The sequence below is a fragment of the Prionailurus viverrinus genome, chromosome C1 (assembly GCF_022837055.1).
Source record: "Prionailurus viverrinus isolate Anna chromosome C1, UM_Priviv_1.0, whole genome shotgun sequence".
NCBI lineage: Eukaryota > Metazoa > Chordata > Mammalia > Carnivora > Felidae > Prionailurus > Prionailurus viverrinus.
The window spans coordinates 82,511,208-82,529,083 of record NC_062568.1 but is presented as its reverse complement, the minus strand read 5'-3'; the positions used below and the strand labels follow the sequence as shown (position 1 = coordinate 82,529,083).

Here is a 17,876-nt window from a genome sequence, read left to right as displayed (position 1 = left end):
GAACAAAACAAAACCCAATTGACTCATCATTTCTATGCTGGTCTATCTGTGGGGTGTTTTTCCTTCAGACTATGACTTCATTCATTCAAGGTCATTTTCCCTGGAAGATACATACAGTAGATGCAGAATCTCAAAAAAATATATTGTATAAAAATGTGAAGCTTCATCACCATCTGTTACAAGTTTACAACATATTCCCAGGATCTAGGGGGATATATATCATGTAAAAGATAGAGGTGTTTTCAGAAAAAGAAATGGTGAACCTATTCCCATTTTCAGCTCCCAGTCTCTTAAAACAATAGAACCAAGGGGAAAAAATCTTTACCAAGTTATCTACTAGGAAAAAGCCATTTTAATTCTCTCAGTGTTACCTGGCTTTATTATAGAGGCATAATAAAAATGGTCTGCAATTTCCAACTCCTGGAAATTCATACTTTAATTATACTGTAAGGACAGCCTTGGGATCCTATTATTCCCATATCAGTAGGGAATGAGAGAATAACAAGAAGGGGACGAGTGGGTAGGGAAGGTAGATAAAGAGAGTGGCTTTGGGGAAAAGTGTATCAACACATCAGAGAGAAGAGCTGAGAGCTCACAGAGAGTAGAAAACAGTAAAAGCAGAATGAACACAAGGAGAGGTATCTGTGAGGAATGGAGTCAATTGGAGTTTAGAGAGAAATGTGTTTTTATTGCATGTTGCAATCTCATTTAATTTTATAAGTTCATAATTTAGGAATAAATATTATTTAATAAGTACTTAAAGCCAAAATGGATCACTGAGAATGTTATAATGTTATTATTGCCAATAGCTAAATTATCATTATTTTCAGGAGATCTTCATCCACTTATAAATACTCAAGCCTGACGGTGTGAGCACTATTATATTAGAGCAAATATCCAAATAGGACTTTGGGGGGAGCTATACTTAAAAAGACATGTGCACATATAAAAAAAGGGGGGGGCTCTGTACCTCTTTGTATATGTACGTACCCTAGGCAAAATGAAAACTCTGCTAGATATAGTCCTGTGGTATGCAGATACCATAATATTGTAGTGTTGAAAATATCTATAAATAGAAACTGTATCTTCTGTTCATAGCATTTGTTGGTGATTTTTAATAAAATAAGAATGTTTTTGCTGACAGCAGCAATCATATCTAGCATTATATTTCATTGTCCCAATGTTTACTCTTAAAATGAATTTGTCGACCCAGCACTAAACAGGCACTAATCACACATATGATTATTAAAATAAATCCTAAGCATTTTAATGAAACTCAACGACTTTACAATTCCACAAAGCAACTGATAATTCAAAGCACTTTGGCAGCATCAGCTTAAAGGAACTCTATGGAAATGTTCAATAAAAACTCAGAGGCACAAGATAAACCTCTCACATCATTGCAAGATTTACAAATGTGTACTTTTGATTATATTTTTCTATGATCATTTTGTTGGATTAATATTCTTACATTTATACGCCAATTCTATTTACCCAAAGTGTTGTTTTTACTAAATTCTGGCAGAGAGCACCTTAGGACAGAAATAATTTATGTGAATCTAAGTCCAATGTTTATGCAGGCTTCTGATGACATTTTATGCTGGGGTTGGTATTAGGAAGTAGCATATAAAGGTGCCAAGTCTCTCGGCACGGCTGGGACTCAGCATATCTAGAGCCCTCCTTCTAATGGCCAGATCCTCTTCCAGCCAAGATACTCAACTGCAGAGTCATGGGAAATGCTCATGGACCAGTTATGGGAAAGGCACATTTAATGAGAATTGTGTGTCTACTTTCACACTCTGGGGGAAATGTCCTCAAAAAAACCCATCATAGCATACATGGGCTATAATAAAATGATGTGTTTCCTTTCTCTCTTTTTCTCTTAAGATTTTTGCCCCTGCTTTTACAAAAAAAAACCTCATCCTTAAATTGTAGCTATATTTTTAAATGTTTATTTATTTTGAGAGAAACAGAGAAAGAGAGAGAGAGAGAGAGCAAGGAGGTTCAGAGGGAGAGAGAGAGAGAGAGAGAGAGAGAGAGAGAGAGAGAGAAAGAGAGAATTCCAAACAGGCTCCATGCTCAGCACAGAGCCAGACGTGGGGCTTGATCCCATGACCATGAGATCATGACCTGAGCTGAAACCAAGAGTTAGATGCTTAACTGACTGAGCCACTCAGGCACCCCAATAGCTCTCCTTTTCTAAATGCTCTTACATGCTTGATTTTGAATAAAACAGTATCAGGGAGGCAGAGCTCACCATTGATTGACTGACTGACTGACTGACTGATTGATTGATTGATTCATTCATTCATTCATTCGTTCATTCAGTTATTTGTCTCACTTGCTTGCAATTGACAGAACCGAATTGCTCATGCTCCCATTGTCTCCACAGGGAAATTCTGTGCGGTGCTTGGCACAGATGCATTCTTTAATCAACCCTGGTAAAGTGATATTAGTCACATTTTAAATTTTGCATGCCTAGAAGAAAATCTATTAGTGAGCCAAATGTAAACCAATTTAGCGAATAACTTATTTAGTGTGCTTCCTTATCTTGATTTGGTTTCCTTTATTCCTCTAAACCACCAGGCCATTCTCCCCCTCACCAACTATTATAACCAGATTAAAGTTATTTCTGTGGTTTCTGACATTGTCTGCTCAGCCTAGAGAACATACACAAAACTTGGAGGGAACTTGTAAAGTAGCATGTTAGCCTTTAAATCTCCTCCAAGTCGTTCATTCACACTTGTGTCGCCTTTACAGTTGTAGACCATGTACTAGGAAACCTTGGTTTGCGAGCATAATTCATTCCGGAAACAGGCTTGTAATCCAAAGCACTCATATATCAAAGCAAATTTCAAGAACCATTGGCTCAGTTGTGGTCATGTGACATTCGGAGTCACATATTACTTGTATTGCAAGACATCGCTCATTTATCCAGTGAAAATGTACTAGAAATGTTTGCTCGTCTTGCGGAACACTCGCAGAATAAGTTACTCACAATCCAAGGTTTTACTGTATATGAGTATCATAAGTATCCAAAGACAAACTCAGTTTATATTTCTTCTTCCAAAGCAGTTTCTGTGAAGATATTGAATCATTGTTCAGCTAATGCTCAACACATATGATAAGGTGACCCAAAGCATGAGATCATCTGATACTTTTCTTTGAGGTCTGGGGGAACAAGCATGCAGAGGGAGGCATTGGACATACAGGTCGTATGTAGATCTAAGCAGCGAGGAGTCTATTTTTGCACTGCTTTATAGAAATTTTGTGTTGTTTAGGATGACCCCAAAATGTAGAGATTGCTTACTTATAAGTAGGGTTATACCTGTATCTCTCGGAAGACAAGTGCTTAGGAGATGTGACTTAAACAATGTAGTCTAAACTGGTGTAATTGGTATTAAGACCATGACCTATCATTCTTTTTACATAAAGTATGTAACTAGCAGACTGCTAAGTGCATTACTGGGAAAGAACCCCACACAGTACCTGACACATTGTAGGCATTCAGTAAATGTTGTTTGAATGATGTAACAAATACCAAGTGTTTATTGTATTCCAGCAACAAGTAGCTATTTACTGCCTACCCCTGTATCATCTTCCATGCTACCAGTTGAGCATATAGAGGAGATATACTTTAAGCAAAAAGACCTGAGTACCAAACTATGGTGAGTGTTTTGAAAGAAAAGAACAGATACTAGAAGAGAAAAATAAGCATTACAATATTCTTTTAAGGTAAGGGGAGTTTGTCTGCTTAAAAATCGCATAATAGGGAGTGGGGATAAAGGGGAGATATTGGTGAAAGGGCACAAAATTGCAGTTATCTGGGATGAATGAATCTAGATATCTAATGGACAGGCATGATGACTACAGTTAACAACGGATTGGATACTGGAAATATGCTAAGACAGAAGATTGCAGGCATTCTCATCACACACACACAAATTAGTAGATATGGGAGGAGAGGATATGTTAACTTAGTTTGACTGTAGTAATCGTATCAAATCATCAGGTACACCTTAAATATATCCAATGTATTAAATGTATTATTAAATACTAATTAATATTAAATATGTTTAAATGACACAATAAACCCTGAATAATAAACACATATTTGTCTGGCTTTAGCCTTCCGCTAAGAGCAGAAGTTTAATTTCACCTTATTTCCCAGGTTATTTTCTTGATGTGCCATGGCAATGCAATATAAGGAGTCACTTCATGTGACCTACCCGAAAGACATGCCTCAATGCTAAGCCGGTACTTTTTGCACCTGACAATACCAAACTTTACCAAAGACTTCTTTGTATATAATAATGGATAATGGAAAGGCATATTTCTCTTGTAAATATATTTTTATACGTCCAATGTATTTTTGTTTGTAAGGGAATAGGACTGTTGGACTAATTATCCAAATTAATTCTGTTTGGATAGGCATTCATCCTTTGGAATATGGTTTAACAAACACATTCTTCCTCCATAAGTCTCACTTCTAATCACTATGCCCTCAGACTATTTAACAGCATTGAAATGACACTTACAGATCTGTTGCAAACAATGTGAATGCCCTTAACACAACTGAACTATACATTTAAAAATGGCTGAGATGGTAAACTTTATATTATATGTGGTATTTTAACCACTATTAGAAATAAACGATACCAGGTCTTTCAAATTGGACGATTCCAGCTATATGCTACTTTGCAGAATGTCTCAGCAGAAGCTAATCAACAAGTTTGTCCTCTTTTTGCTGGAACACAAAATACTATGACAAGAATGATACACAAAGTTACATTTTTGACTTGGTGCCTAAAAGCCACCCTGGGATCCATAACCTTGCTTTAAAGATTTAAGAAAGACCTTTAGTCTACTTCTGAGAAGGTCCTTAGCCTCAAAAACTTTATCTCTCAACTTGACTTCTTAGCAGCTGTTATATTTTTTTTGCTGTCGTTTGTTTGACAGGATCCAGTTATAGGTTCCGATGTCTGTTTAAAGAAACAAGGAGGCTGTTGGCTTTAAAATTCCCTCATTGCTTGTGTGATCAGCATTTTCCCAGGCTTTTCTACATAGTTTGCCAAGCAAAGGGACTGACCTTTTGTAGCAAACACTTTTTCATTTCAAAATGCTCACTTTGATTTTTGTCCCATTTTATGCTCATTCCAAACTGTTTACAACCCACTAAAAATGACTGTGAATTATATGTTTGTGTAATGGATTCCTTTTGTGGTCGGAGTGGAATGTTTACTTTGAACAATTAGTTATCTTTGGGTAGATTATAGCAACTTGGAAAAAGAATAGCTAAAATTATTATTATACCTTAACTATTTCTTTTTGGTAATTCCTGTGCTATTACATGAAGTTTGAGAGAAGGTCACATTAACAAGCCATTGGCATTATAAATGAAATATATTTTTCCAATGTGGGAATATTTGGACATATTTGTTAATATTATAAGAAGACATAGCTAGATACCTACTCAGGGATATCCTTTTCTGAGTCATAAAAATTCAGAACATGGAATATATATAGATACATGGATATTTACTATATATATGTTGCATTTGCATATTAGGTAAGCCATGCACCTATTGTATTTATTCTACAGATAACAGACATGATTGTAGTATCACGATTATGCTAAGACATACCAAGCATTATAATTGTTACCATAGTTTTTCTGATACTCGAATCAGTGCACCAGTCTGCCTCTTGAGATCCTAGCAAGTGTTCGCTTGCAAAATAAAACTTAACATAGTCTTTTCCCAATGCCTGAGAATCCAGGCCCCTAAAGTACAGATCAAATTGCTTTCACTAGACAAGCTCTGCTCCCAGTTCTGCTAATTTTGTACTGTTCATTCTTTCCCACTTTGGGATAATCTATTATAGCTGGATCCAGGCACGCACGAAAGGCTGATACTTCCATGAGGAATGTGCAATTTGTACTGTTTAGTTTGTGACGAGATTCTTGAAAACTTTTATGATTCTATCTTGCTCCAGAGAGACTTCTGCTTGCTCGTTTTATAAGCAGTGAGTGAAAAAAAAGAATAACAAAAACAAAACAAACTGATAAAAATTACATGCTCAAAAAAAAAAAAATCAAGAGTTTAAGATAAGCACTTTTCTTTTTCCCCAGAGAATATTTGTGGACTGAAGAAAAATGTTTCTGAGGGCACTGACCTATGTGTTGGTCGGTTGTTTTTTTTTTTTTAAGTGCTTGCTTTTCATGCCTAAAGTTAGGCATCCACATGCAATTACAAAAGAGCTGATCCCCCAAAAAAGCTCCATGAAAGTTTGCAGCAAATTTTCCTTAGGTTTCACTTCTAAGTTGAAATTAAGTCCAGTTTCGTGTTTTTGTGTTTTGTGTTTTGCTTTGTTTTGTTTTGTTTTAGTGCAACCCAAAGACAGCCACCTTCCTGACAGCTATAGTGTTGTGCTAGGTCCAAGTTGGAATTGGCTCTTTAGGGTAGTCATGCTGGGGCCTCTGTGTCTGTAAGAAAGCCACATTCAGGGCTAGAGGGGAAGACAAAATCAAAAGAGAGTAAACAGGAAACAGGCAGCAAGAGTACAAAAGAGAAACTGGAAAAGACAACCGAAAGAAATCAGAGATGACAAGGTGGAAAGAAAAAAGCTGCATTTTGCAATTAAGAAAACAAATGTGGATAAAAGGGCAATCTTGTGAGGTCTAGTAATGAAGAGAAGACAGTTATTGAAGCAATTACCAAGTCTACCATAGTTACCTGATACCTGCTTTTCTGTTCCAGAGAAATTTATTCCCACTCAAGAAAATGCTTGTTAAGTTAAATCTTGCTGTGAATGGCAAGCTTACACGGAATGTTCACAAATTCTGTGTGTACACATGGTTAGGAATTAATTCACCGTACTGATTAGTGACATTTAGTGGAGTTTATCTACATCTAGCAATATATCTGTAGACTTGCTATAGACTTATAGCAAGACTATAGACTTATAATAAGTCTAAGCAATAGTCTTATTATCAAAAAGAGAGCCTAAACATAACAGAAGTTAATGGAGGAATAAGTGTGCAGTTCAATAACCAGAAAGGGTATCTAATGTATCCAGCAATGTGGCTCTGGTCAAATCAGTCAGTGGATATTCCCACACTTTTGCATCCAGAATGCATGAGAATAAATAATGTCTCTCCCCAGATAAAGCCTGAGTCTAATTTCCAACCTCCCCTCCCACATCCACCCCCATGCTAAAGTTTGGGTTCTTACCATACTTTTCCCTTCGAGTCAGTTGGAAGGAAATAGAGCCAAACATAATACCCTAGGAAATTAGTCTCTTATTGTGTGAATGGAGGATTTAAATAATGCAACACCTCCTCATGTCGAGATGTAATACTCTAAAATATCCTATAGCGGTGTCATTTATAGGATGAGAGTTCTGGGTCTGGGAGTTTTTCTATTATAAGCCCCCATATTCAGAAGTTAATAGTTCAACCATAAAAATAATCTTGGCTGAAAGTTGGCAGGATGTTTTAGCCTGGAAGCAAATGTTTACAAAATTTGAAAAAAAAATCACATGCATTTGGAAAGCTTTCAGGTTTTCAATAAAAAGGCGCAAAAAAAAAAAAAAAAAATAAGGCAGACAGAGATTTTCAAATATTTGTTGCCCTGGGATTCAAACATGGATTTGTAGTTTTTAAATAGAATTTTTAAAAATTCTTGTTGCATAATGTGAAACAACTGATTAAAAAAATAAATTATCAAAACTCTCACGGCATGCGCCACTTCATTTTGTGAGACGATCTGTTGTTTATTGGTTGAACAAGAATCTATACATTCTATTTTTTACAAACATTTCCCTACAGCTTAAAAAATTATGATAATTAAGAAATCTTAAATTAATTCCGGAAGCTATGAATGAGACCAAAATGCTATATTATACTCTTTTATGGGTTTCCTAATAATGTTCCTTTTAAAATGTCTAGAAAAGAATTTCCTTTTCCAAGGAATTTTCACACTTTCAAATGAAGTGTGTCCAACTTAAGCATTAATCATTGATCTACATATTTAGTGAAAAAGGCATGTTGATTTCAGAAGTAGTTGCATGGGTCTATATAATTGAACTGGCATATTTTCCTCTTTGAGTATTTTGGAGTAATTTACCCATCCCCTGAAAAGATTCATGTCTTAGAGATTCTTCTAAATTCTGTGAAAAGTTATCTAAAAGTCTAATAGGCTGTGGAATTACAAGTGTTTTTCTTGGGTTCAAGTAATCTTTTCCTTACCAGTTTTATACCTTTTTGCAGAATTTTATACTTTTCAAGCCACCTCCTACTTTCAGTTCAGAAAAAAGTTTGGGGGGGGGCAAGACACTTTGAGAGGACAACTGTGCAAAACCAAAATAACTCTAAAATGATACTGCTGGAAGAGTTCTTGAGCTTATAGTAGACTGTAGACAAGATGTAAAATCATAGCGTTTTTAAGGAAATAAGAATGTCCCGAGATTTAGAGTGAAAGCGTAACCTATAGAAGAAAAAATATTTAAAATATTACCTTCAGTGCATTGTCTGCTACTTGAGACAGAGAATGTGGATTTATTTTTAACTCTTCACAGTGCCTGACACATAATTGGTTCTCAATAAATGATGAATGAATGGATTAATTATCTTCAACATTGCTTAAATCTTTATGGAAAGTTGCACAGCATTGCTTCACCTGCCTGTGGTTGAAACTTAGATGATCAATGAACAACAGTGGTTGATTGAAGGCAGCTGTATGATTTGCATGGCTTCCAAATCTGCTTCTTAAACATGTAAACCATTCTGATAGTAGTATATTATGTTGTTCTAAATGATATTCTTCTCCATATGTACCCAACTATGCTAAACATTTGAAGGTATGTTTCCTTAAAGATTTTATGCTCATCAGTTTTGGGATACTCCATTTAAGTGCACCATTCAGGAGCTAATGGAATACCCATTTTATACTCATTTTCATCAGAGGAAGTCATATACCACTAGGGATTGTTTCAACACCAATAACCTGCTATTTTTAATCAAGTACTTGAATGGCAACTATGATTTATAAGTGACATGCTTAAGTATAGTTAGGAGTAGGCTTGGGTCTCATAACCCACACAGAGAGTGGAGCATCACATCACCACGTCTTTTCCTTTATTTTGTTTTCTTTTCCTTTAATTCAGACTTTGAATAACCTGCCGGTGCTGTTCTGTGTTAGTTTACTTCCCTGTGAACATCTAGTCTTCTTGATTCAGTATTTATTTTCTATGTAAATCTCAAGAAATTTTTATTCTGATGATATTTTTTTGAGTTGAAAGAGTCTGTTAAAGAATTTGAAATAAGATATATATGGTCAACTACAAACAATTATCAATTTGAGGCTAATGAAGACAGGATACAAATACTCTAAATTCTGACATTATTTTGCTATTGGATATTGATTTTATTTTCTACAAATTTACTTCACAGCAGAAAAGTTAAACTCTGCTGACACTATTGAAAGCTCTCCAAAGACATTGAATATACCAGCACCATTAAAATAGGACTATTATCGTTCTTGTTTTAAAAATAATGCTCTTCTTGTTATGTTTTGCATTTTTTGACCAGTTGGGCTAACTTAACTCTTTAGTCTTCCTACAGGGCAGCAGAACACCTAGCAGACAGTATTGTAATCACTGTAGTAAGGTTCCTTTCCTTTTGCCTTAAAGGTAGGCAGTTGGCATGTTTTTGAAATTACATGGCATAATGTTAGAGTCCGTGTACTTAGCCCAGAGCTTGACAGTTTAAGAAATGTGCATTTTCCTCTGGGTTTAATTCTTGACTCTGTTATTTCTACATCCATTCTTTCTGTGTGATCTCAATGATACCAAAGCGTTCAATGGTTTCTTAAATGACTTCAAAATCCTTATTTGAGAATGACTTCTCAAGCTACGTTTTACTCTCAGATCTGAGGTCAAAGAGCAACCCTTCTTGAATTTTCCTCTGGTATCGCAAATTCAACTTTTCCAAACAGCATTTATCACTTTACCTAACAAGCCTATTCTTCCCTTATTCCTTAAGTCAGTCAATAACATCATGGCCTATTTCCCTAAAAAGAAACATGTTGGACATTTTAAATTGTTCTCTCTACTTTCATAGAGCATCATTCACCAAGTCTAATAGTCCCTCATTTCTTACTATCTCTTGAATCTGATTCTTCCTTTTACCTGTCATGGCCTTGATTAGAACTCATAATTTCCTTTGAAATATCCTAATTAATATCACTGCCTTTGTTCTATTTTCTTCCCAGGCCACCCTTCTCAATGATGGCATTATTCCTCTTAAACACAAACAGAATTGTATTATGCCTTCTTAGGACATCCCTTTAATGGTTTCTTTGCCTCATATGGATAAACAAAATTTCATACTAATTATTCCAAAAGCATATTCCCTCTGTCCACTGTCCAGCTTCATATCCTTACAAGCTGCTTCCTGTGCTCCAGGAATATCAACTACAACAACTTTTCCAAAGGTGGATACTTTGTCCATGTGCTGTTCCTTCTCTCTAAGGTCTCTCCCCGTACCTATCCACCTGCCACATTCACATTCATCCTCTTGTGCATAGGCACGAGTGTCCCCTTCAAGGAATAGTCTCTGATTTATATCCTCAGCCACCCCTCCATGGTCTCTTGAACATTATTAGGATTTCTCTCCACAGTTTTCCAATGACAGCTTTGCTCTCCCTAACATAGCCTTTATTGCATGGGGATGTAATGGCTGGTTTCATTCCCTGTATCTCCATCTAGAATATAAGTCCTTGAGTCTAGGGATTGTGGCTGGCTCATCTCTGTCTCCTCAGTGCTTAACATACCAAAGCTGGCTTATAGCAGGGGCTCAATTCATGATGTATGATTAAATGGATGAATAGATAGATACTATCCAAAATTCTTTTTCATCCATCAATGCATCCTTAGTGAATCCCATATACTGAAGATGCACTGAACTGATAGAAGAGATTGGGATTAAATGTCTCTTGAAACATAATATGAAGTCATATTATCTAGAAAGTAGAGAAAATACCTTAAAACTGGAAGTTCTTTGTTTGCACGATGGGTCTTATGTATCTATACCCATAGCAATGTCTATATCCATATCTATGTGATATACCATATTAGTAATAGTCTATAATAGGATAAGACAGAAATAGAGCCAATAACTGGTGTTCAGGAAAGGTTTCAGACAAAACAGACTTTTTCATCTTTCATAGGGAGAAACCAGTCTCTCAACAAGTAGTGTTAAATTATTTCATGAACCTGAGGGATTCAACTAACTACAGCCAAACTTGATGCCTTTGAGATCTATCAGTATCATAAGAATAGGACTATTAACTTTCTGGTTCTTTTATATATAACCCTCTGGGCATTGTGCCTACTTCCCTATAAGTTTGTGTATAATTTTCCCCATTATCACCCCCTAGGTCTCTTTCACGATTACCACTTTCCAGGCATCTACCATTCACTGAGTAGCCATGTTTCTGACGATCTTTTCCCAAATGTATTAGCTTGCATTATTTAAGACTAAGTCTTTTTTATTATTTCCTGCTCATATTTCTAAACTCCTTAAGTCCATTTGTATGATTCTTTTGTCTTCACAGATGTCCACAGTTCCTCCCAATTTAGTATCATCAGCAAATTTAATTAATGCTCTGTTTACCTCTCTTTCTAATGAAACCAGTCCCTTGTTTCATTTCATCATACAAAGTAAAAATATATTGGCAATAAAACAGTCCGAAGAAATGTTCCCTCACGGTAGGAGGGGAAGTTAAGGATACAGCAAAGAGCCGTGTGGTGAGGAATGGGCAGGGCAGCGGGGTGGTGAGCTAGTTTGCTATTGCCCTAAAGCAAAACCTTTTTCACAGCAACCACATTTGGCAGATTGCCTGGGTTGGTGCTGGTGTGTGTGTGTGTGTGTGTGTGTGTGTGTGTGTGTGTGTGTGTGTTCTGGAAGGTAACTATATTACCCTAACCCAGGACCTTTTACTAAAGAAATATTGGCACATGAAAAGCATATTTAAAATTGTAACTACAAACACATATGCAAGCTAGTAACATTTAATCCATAGGGTAGCTACAAATCTAGCTATGGATACCTACATCTGGATATATACAGGCTCACAACCATTTTCACTGGACTTTGTCTAAGGTTCAATACTGTCTAAATTTTTATCTCAGTTTTTAACTTGATAAATGGTTTAAATCCAAATTATCCACTGGGATTAAATCAAATTCCTTATAAATGCTAGATTTCTAGAGTAAAGTAAGAGAATTTTGGTTTAGTTGTAACCAATAGACAAATGTCAGAAAAAGAAATATTTTAACCTCTAGAATTTATACGCTAAAAAGGTGAGCTTAATCAGAGAAATAGGCTTTACTTGTTAACTTTAAGGTGAGCAAGTTCACATTCAAAGAATTATACCATAGTCTTTGAAGATGTGGTCATACAGAAGTCGGCTGATTTATGTAAGGAAAAAAAGGTGACATTTGTTAAGCATGCGCTATGTGCCACACATAATGCTAATACTTTCCAACATGAGTCAATACTATAGATTTAAAACCTATATTAATTACTACCTGATGTTCTATAGACTACTCCAAACTCCAGTAAAATCTCATAAATATTTGCCATGTTGCATATGAAGAGTCAATCCTTGAAATATGGATCAATTAGTATAAATCTATTGACTCTAAGGGAAAAAAATTCAGGTTTATGCTCTGATTAGGACAGACAGATGGCCAACCGACATCTCTATTGGTATATATAGAAGACAATGCATGCTTTCAGTGTTGAAATGAAGCCTCATATATACTCTACATACACTGCAAGGTCACCAAGATGTCATCACCAAGGGATGATGTTAGCAAAATAGTGACTGGGAATGTTGAGTAGTCACAGCCTTGTATTGTTTTTCTAGTGAGAAAAATCTGATGCATAATGCATTCTTATGCGAGAATTTTCTCAGATGCCAGGACTTTACAGGCATAACTTCCATAAGCTTTAATGGGAGTTTCCTGCCAGCACCTGTTACAGTTATAGAGTTCTTACTTTTCACACATAATCCAAGACTGGCTTTGGAACACTGACTTGGAAAAACTAATATAGTGAAATCTTCTTACAATGTTTCCTCACATATAATGTTCATCTTTTAATTCTTGGTCTGATATATGTACGTCCATGTTTTCCTTTCAAATTCTTTTCCCACCAGAAAGGCTTTTTTTTCACAAGCTTGTCATGGATAGAAGCAGATAATTTTTTTTTTTCTGGGCAACCTTCTGGAAAAGATACGTAAGGGGGAAAACTATTAGGATAGAAATTAAACTAATGTTAGAAATCAACTTTTTAACTGAAATTAGTTCTAGAGACACTGTAGATTCCTGAGGAGCCCGCAGAAACAATTAGAGTGCCATGTGCAAAAAGCAATCGCCAGGGATCCAAAACAAGGGTCACAAGTCACAATAATATAGTTTGTCCATATTTCCCCATGTCTTTACAGAATAAAATATAGGAGCTTTTAATATTTAAAAAAATATTGCATCTAGGAGTGCCTGGATGGCTTAGTCAGTAAAGTGTCTGGCTCTTGACTTCAGCTTAGGTCATGATCTCACAGTTCGTGAGTTCAAGCCCCACATCGGGCTCTGTGCTGACAGCGTGGAGCCTGCTTGCTATTCTCTCTCTCTCTCTCTCTCTCTCCTTCTCTCTTTGCCTCTCCCCTGCTTGTCTGCTCTGATTCTCACTCTCTCTTAAAATAAATAAATAAACTTAAAATGATTTAAAATAATACTGCCGCTAACCCTGTGGCTATATCAGCTCGGTAATATTTTATATAAAAGAGAAAGAGTTAAAAAGAATTCTTAAGTTATATGTAGGGGATGAATCACTGGATTCTACTCCTGAAGTCATTATTGCACTATATGCTAATTAACTTGGATGTAAATTTAAAAAAATTTTAAATGCTTAAAATTTCCTATTTTAAAAATTAACTCCCACGAATTGCATTACCAAAACAAAGGAAAACAATTAGTGTATCTGTTTAACTAAAATTGTTGGAGATTGCACAGAAATACTATTTTATGAACAATAACCTCCCTTGTTTGAAGTCTCCTCTTATCTGCTATTTGTAACACATACGGCATATAAGAATGAAAACAAAACTTTATACTCAAAGCCCTGAATCATTTATTGTCATCATCCTGTTTGACAGCATGGTGGGCAGGGGAAACGGTTTTTATTTGTTAAACATTGTCAAATGCTGAATTTGTGTTCCATATTTATACCAGTATATTATAACTAATGTTGGTAGGTTGGGTTAAAGTTGGAAGGAGTCTGAAATCCTGAAACCATAAAAAGACAATTACAAACCTGTTAGTGAAAGTTCTCACAGGGACAAAACATGGGTCTGACAGAGTAAGATGTATTTGGGGTCGTCATTTGCTCCCTTCCTTCTTTTTTTTTTTTTTTGCTAAATGGCTACATTACTGCACAATGTCCCCTTGAACACTGGGTCTGACCTGCAACACCTTCCTGCTGGCAAACCTGGCTCAAGGATATCATTTATACCTTAGCTTGAAGTTTCAGACACCCTTAAAACACCTTTGAGTGTTAGCTTGAGTTACAGTTGTTTTAAAAGGTAACAACAATTTAACACTAAATGTCTTTGTCTCCTATTAGAGGTTTTCCAAGCACCAGTGAAGAAAGGGTTTTATTCTGTCTTGTTGTGCTTGATAAGGGAAAGAAGACAGTCATACTGACACCTCTAAAAGCATGCTCTGTTCCCAAGCTTACTTTCCTCCTCTTTTCTAAGGGTTTTGCTTGCAGCGTACTTGGCTCTAGTTTGGGGCAAAATAAGGTCATCGTTTTCTTTTGATATTCAGTCAATGAATTCATAGAAATGCATACATTTCTTGGTGTAATAGTCTTTATAAAGGCTTGTTTGAACACTTGAAAGTAGATTGGGAATCTAGGACCTCATGAGGCTGCCATTGTTCAGGGGTATTTGTCTCTTACTGATGAGCCTTAGTCTGAGTTACTTGGGGAGACTTAAGGCCACTACAGGGATGAAAGGTTTCAGATGGAGCCGGTGGTCGATAACACAGCTCCATACACAGTGCAGGTGCAGAAGTATGACACAGCAGGAGAAGTCTCCAAGACTGTGTTCCGTGCAGGTGCTTTGCAAACAGGAGAAAGGGGTGGTGTTAGAGAGCTCATGACTTCAAGGATGAACAATTTGTCTCTTCATAGAATTTCAATCTGTAGGGCAAAGCCCTATATGGCTTTATATAATCTTGTCTTGGAACTTCAGTTTAAAGTATTAGACTCATCTTAATGAAAAAAAATCATTGTAGAAGTTGTCTCTAAGGAGGACAATTTATTACACTTTTCACATGATGGATAATTATTATGATGATAAGAATAAATTATGTTTAAGGATAAAATATGTTTAGACAAGCTGAAAAATACACCTTTCCTCGCCCAAGTCTTTAAGCACAGTGAGAATACTTCCATTTCCTCAAATCCTTGTGTATCTGAAAATAGAAAATCCAGGAAGGGTAAGCATTTAGATAATGGCAACTACCCATTTGGATTAGCTTGAAACCAGTATAGGACACTCACTTCCTCCTTCTGTTTCTTTCCCATTATGTATTACACATGCCCTCTCCTCCTGTCCCACACATTACACAAGCGAAGTCTTATTGGACTTCCTGTTCTTTCAGCTGAATTCTGCTTTCAGGACAAGATCTAATAGATTGATCTACACTAAAGTGCACATGCTTAGTAAGCTCTGATGTGAAATCCTTCCATGGGAGTTAAAGACAAAGGAATAAAATTCCAATTGCACAATTTTACACATAAGCAAAATTATGTACAAGGAATACTTTAAGACAGAGTTATTATCCCCAGACTTCTGAAAAGATGCCTTAAATATAGCCTCTGTAATTCATGTTAAGACTAAACTTGGGGACCGATGACATAAAGTCCAGGTCTTCAAATCGATAATCTTACACTTCTGACTTCTGCAGCACCTCAAGAGTCAGCTATAATGAATGTCATGGATTTTCTAAAATTCTTAAAATTCAAAACTTGCCAGCCATTAGGGGAAATGGGGAAATTGAGACACTATTTAAATTTTATACAATGGAAGACATGAGATGTATTTGTAACTCGGTTTCTTAACCACTTAGAAAATTATCTATATGAGACAGACACTCAACTAATGAACATCAACATGTGTAACACATCTTAGTTTAGTATGCCTTCTTCCTGTGACAATAGACCAGAAAGAAATGGTAGACGCTAAATATGTATGTCCACTGACAAATATTTCAATAAGACTTTTTATGTAGACCTATGTGACAAAATTCTCCAGAAGCAGGAAGCCTGGTTTGTATTATACTAGTGCTAGGTGAGTTTAAATAAAAAAAACAATTTGTATTGGAATGTCTTTTTTTTAAGTCAACAAGTAATGTTTTGAGTAGCTGGAGTATGTGCAATTCTTTACTAGATGGTTAACAGCCTTCCAGTGGTAAAGAATGAAGCTGAGGATAGGTCTCTCCTCCAGCACTAAAAGAGAGCTTGCCTTACCTTTCTTCTTATGGTGTGATAATAGAAATTTAAAAAGCCAACCTCAATACTAAATTTGGGCCCTTAGCTATGCATTTATTTCTGTACAAGTCCTACAGTCATGAATGACAATGATATAAATTGTCCAGGGATAGTTAGAGCTTACAATTATGTTTATGTCTTTTCAGCTGTATTCCAGAAACCTTCTATTTGTATTTCCAAACCTGGGTGTGATTTGTCCAATAATAGAATAGTTTGTAAAATAATTACATTTTGAGATTTCTATTGTGTTTCATAAAAATTTGGAATCTGATATCATGGGTCTTAAAACATGTTTTAGATAAATTAGAGATACACAATAGAGCATTCAAAGATACTCGGTAGTTTTGTCTTTCAATCTTTTTCAAATGAGCCTATAAGAACATAAACCCATATCACATAAAAGAAATGTAATTGATGGCATGATATTATGGTAATTAAATAAATATCATTATTGTTTTTATTATAATAATATACATATTCCTATATATGTATATGTGTATACATACGCATACATATAAAATAGTAGGAAATAGATAAAATAATAAACAAAACCAGAATCATTTTTATAATCCTACTGCACACAGATTAATTACTATTAATACTGTATACATAAAACATATATTGCTTAACTGTTTCAGGATATAATGTGAAACTGAATATATATATCAGAATGATGTTTCCTTCTAAAGGTAGCTATAGAGCAAATACCAACTGAGTGTATTGTTCAGATATGCAACAGCATATGTGAAAATATTAGGGACTTGAGGTGTTATTGGTACTAACTCATCAGTCTGTGTGTAGGATTCACTGTGAGTGCCTCAGAACAATGTTAGTGCTATAGCTCCATAATATCTGGACCATATACCCTCTGTTCTTTGTTGTAACCCCTTGCCTAACACACTTTTGCAATATAATAAGTGCTTAATCAATATGTGTTAGGTTTGGGGAAGCTGGAGTTCACCAAGTCAAGGCCTCTCCATCCAGAATGTATTGGAATGTTTCTGTCCTTCTATGTAATCCCAACTTAGCACAGGTCTATTTGCCAAATAGGGAGGATTATGCACCAGCTCCATCTTTCTATTTAGCAGAAGTATTAACGATACCCACATGATAGTCTCTCCTGTATTATCAAAAAGAAAATAATAATCTTCTTTATATTTCCTGAGAAAAGGAACTTTAATCTTATCAGTCTCATCCACTGTCATGGCCAGGAGCATCTTCTTTAATTAGGAAAGAGTCGGGTGATCCTGACCTTGTC

At 35.7% G+C, this 17,876-nt stretch overlaps 1 protein-coding gene across 2 annotated transcripts in view; it reads left to right on the top strand.

Moving 5' to 3' along the window:
• Positions 1 to 17,876, top strand: part of ARHGAP15 (Rho GTPase activating protein 15) — a 639,654-nt gene that overhangs the window by 411,067 nt on the left and 210,711 nt on the right. The gene's annotated exons all lie outside the window — the stretch shown is intronic.